A 3,270-nucleotide genomic window follows, 5' to 3' on the forward strand; every position below is an offset into this window, starting at 1 on the left:
TTGTTTTTTAATGGAGTCGCCCTAGCTAGTCTATCCTATTGTATGGTAGAGTCACTAATAGTAAGACAGAGTTATTTATATTGATTTTCTGGAAATAGGGTACTTTTCTTCTTTTGACTGTTACATCAGAATGAAAGGTATTATATTTGAATGCTTTAATGCTCTTTTATCTTTTGTAGTTGAAGCAGTTGGAGGAAAGGCCTTGCCATGTATTGTCGATGTGAGAGATGAACAGCAAATCAGTGATGCAGTTGATAAAGCAGTCAAGAAATTTGGAGGTAGTACCTTAATTTGGAAATAATTATTGAATACTGGTAAAATATAGGTGTTTCTATAATTTTAATTTGTTTTGATTTTTGGATTTTCTGAGTCTTTGGTGTATAACCAGAGACAAGTATTTCCTCATATGGAAACATGGCTTAAAACCATCAGATGACTTCTAAAAAAATTGTTAAAAATTATTTTGAGTGATATAACAAGCCTACCACCCAAAATAAAGTTAGGACCTTGACAATAACATACACCTAATCGAGTGGTTCGCCAGATGCCATCAATCACAGACATTGAGGGTTGCAGTAGAGAAAGGATTTATTCATGAGGCAGTCAAGGGAGGAGACAGGAGAGTAAGTCTCAAATTCACCTCCCTGTACCAGCCTTAAGGGAGAGATTTTAGAAGGAGGGTTTCAGAATCAGCAAGTAATTGGTGAAGGGAAAGGGGAAGTTTGGAAAATTCCTCGGCGTGCATAGTTGTCTCTTTATGGGCCAAATATGTAAATTCAGGGGAATTTGGTATAAAACATGCCATGGAAATTCAGGCTGTGATGTCAAAAAGGTCATCCATCAGACACTCATGTACACTCAGTTGAAGGGTGGGTGGTCTCGATTAGTTTGACCTGACTTTAGGACTGGGTCTTGAGTTCCTGAAAACAACTTAGCTAACATCTTGTGATCCATAGGTCAGAGTGAGATGTTGTTTCTAAGAACGTTGTGGGAACTATGATTAGGCTACGTGACATTGTAAGAGTAAGCAGTTTGGCTAACGATGAGTGAGCAAATAGCTAAATGTTATAGTTAATAACTGCCTAGAGAAACTTTAATTACTGGCTACCTAATTATTAATGGCCATCTGGCCACCGGTTTCATAAAAATTATTTGATGACTTTTTGATATTTATTGGGTAAAATGCAGAAACCTATTGGCATTCAAGATATTTCACACTGTGAACTCAACAGACTATTTTTGGTTCCATCTTTCTTCAATACCCCTATGTAAACTCCCTACTCTAGCCAAAATAGTTAACTTCCATCTTCTAGAATTTTTTGCCTTTTAATTTTTTCTCTTTCCCTTTCTGAGAGCTCTTCAGTGCCCACCCCTCCACCTTTGATCTTTCCTAACATGCTCCCTTCTCTATCTTTAAAATCCTACCTTTATATGCTTAAATCTCATCTCAGAATCCAGTTTCCTCAGCATGCCAGCTAATCAGAAGTATCTTTTTCTTTCTCTGAATTCCTGAGACATTCCTTTGATCCTTATCTTATACTACTTTAGATCTTAGTATTTCTTTTTTCTCCCCAATTAGTTCATAAGCTCCTAGAAGGTAGTTGTTGGGGATTGAACTAAAGCTTTGATGGTATTGTAGCAGGCACCTAAGCATGTCTAAATCCTGCCTAAACCATTCTCACTCTCCCCCAGTAAAGTTCCAGAGGACTATATATATTATACAAGTGAGGGACATTGACCAACGGAAAACAAGGTAATGCTTCAGTATTATCAAGGCTGTGCTTATAATCCCAGTGCATAGTGCTATATAGTACTGGACTGAAGCATAGTGCTTTGGCTCAAGTGGGACCTCTTCCTTTAAATCCAAAATTTTACTCCTAGCTGGCCGCCTTTCCCAAAGTAATGTGAATGCCCACGTGAGAAGAGGAGAGAAAATGCAAAATTATGTTTTATCTTACTGATAGGGCCCCAAATGTGGAAGAGAAAGGAGAGGATGCCACACTCAAATGCAGGACCTTTTTTCACCTGCTAGTAAAAGTAGCCAATTAATGCCACTTAGGATTTGACCTAATTAGTTTGTCCATGAAGTTTTAGGGAGGAATTAAGGGGAGAAAGTAGAAGGGGTTAGGTGGAACTTTTTGTTCTCCTGTATTCGTCCAGTTTTAGTTCTTTCTGTCAATCCATTGTGTTTGCCAGCTGAGGGTAAGTTTATCCTCCTTGGGGAATGAGATTATCAGAATAAACAAGAGGGCTGTGACCACCTTGACAGGGTCCTTTCTCAATCTTTATTTCGATCCTATAATTCTACTAGAGAATTTCAGCAGTTCAGCTATTGTCTGATAGTGGCCCAAGAAACCTCTGAAATTGATTAGGAGAGGACATTAGTTAGAGATATGCAAGGGCACACTATACAGGCCCAGAATTCACCCCCTATTTAACTTCCCATCTTGAATTCTAGCTGTGTTGTCCAACCTGGGTCACCAGAAAGAGTTATACGTTATGTGCAACATGTTAGCACAGCGAAATACATGCCTGAATGTCAAAATGTGAAGTGCCTTTAATTACCAGTACTGGGCTCCTACAGAGCAATAGAAGTTTCACAAATTAATTTCTTCTTCTTTTGTTGAAACTGAGTTTACTGAAAACTTAAAGACTCAAATAGAAATCTCTCCTTTCTTGGAAAAATTAAAGCCCAGAAATCTCTCCTTTCTAATTTTCTTATTCTACTTGATCCTAGCAAAAGAGTTGTCATTTAGATGCATGGGTAATCTGGATTTATTTTTCATCCACTATAACTTCAGTCATCTTCCCTTGGACCTGGTATCATTCCTTCAGCATCTTCACCATTGGATTAATCCAAATTTGCCTGTGGTATGATCTGCTTTCTCAGGAGTAGTCAAGGAAAATGGAAAGAACACAAGGAAATCTTCGTTTTTGTTTCTTCACATGCCAGTTGATCCATGTCATTGATCTGGCATTCATGACCCAGGGACTTAAATTCAGTGGGTAGAAATCTTCAGTTAAGGGAATATGATTCCCATATCTTTTGGGGGGGGGAATCTCTCTATATATTATGTTACCTGTTGTTGACAGGGGCATCTAAAACACTCCTATCTTCTTGCTAAATTTACAAATTGGCACTGGAATTACTTTTAAGGTTTCCTTCCACCCTCTTTAGTGTCCACTTTGATGTATTATTAAAATTTTTTTTGCTTTTCATTTCCCCACTACTTTTTTTCTACTGCATAATTTTTCTACTTTTCTGGCACT

The 3,270-nt window shown here is 37.9% G+C and overlaps 1 protein-coding gene across 1 annotated transcript in view; it reads left to right on the plus strand.

The window, feature by feature from the left end:
- The first annotated feature begins 185 nt into the window (after positions 1 to 185).
- The window catches only part of HSDL2 (hydroxysteroid dehydrogenase like 2), a 40,942-nt gene continuing 37,857 nt past the window's right edge, over positions 186 to 3,270 (plus strand). Inside the window, exon 1 of the mRNA XM_012641144.1 lies at positions 186 to 278. The gene's annotated coding sequence lies outside the window, so the exon portion shown is untranslated. The remainder of the gene's footprint in view (positions 279 to 3,270) is intronic.

This window comes from Propithecus coquereli, unplaced genomic scaffold (assembly GCF_000956105.1).
Source record: "Propithecus coquereli isolate 6110/MARCELLA unplaced genomic scaffold, Pcoq_1.0 Scaffold163, whole genome shotgun sequence".
In the NCBI taxonomy this organism is placed as follows: Eukaryota; Metazoa; Chordata; class Mammalia; order Primates; family Indriidae; genus Propithecus; species Propithecus coquereli.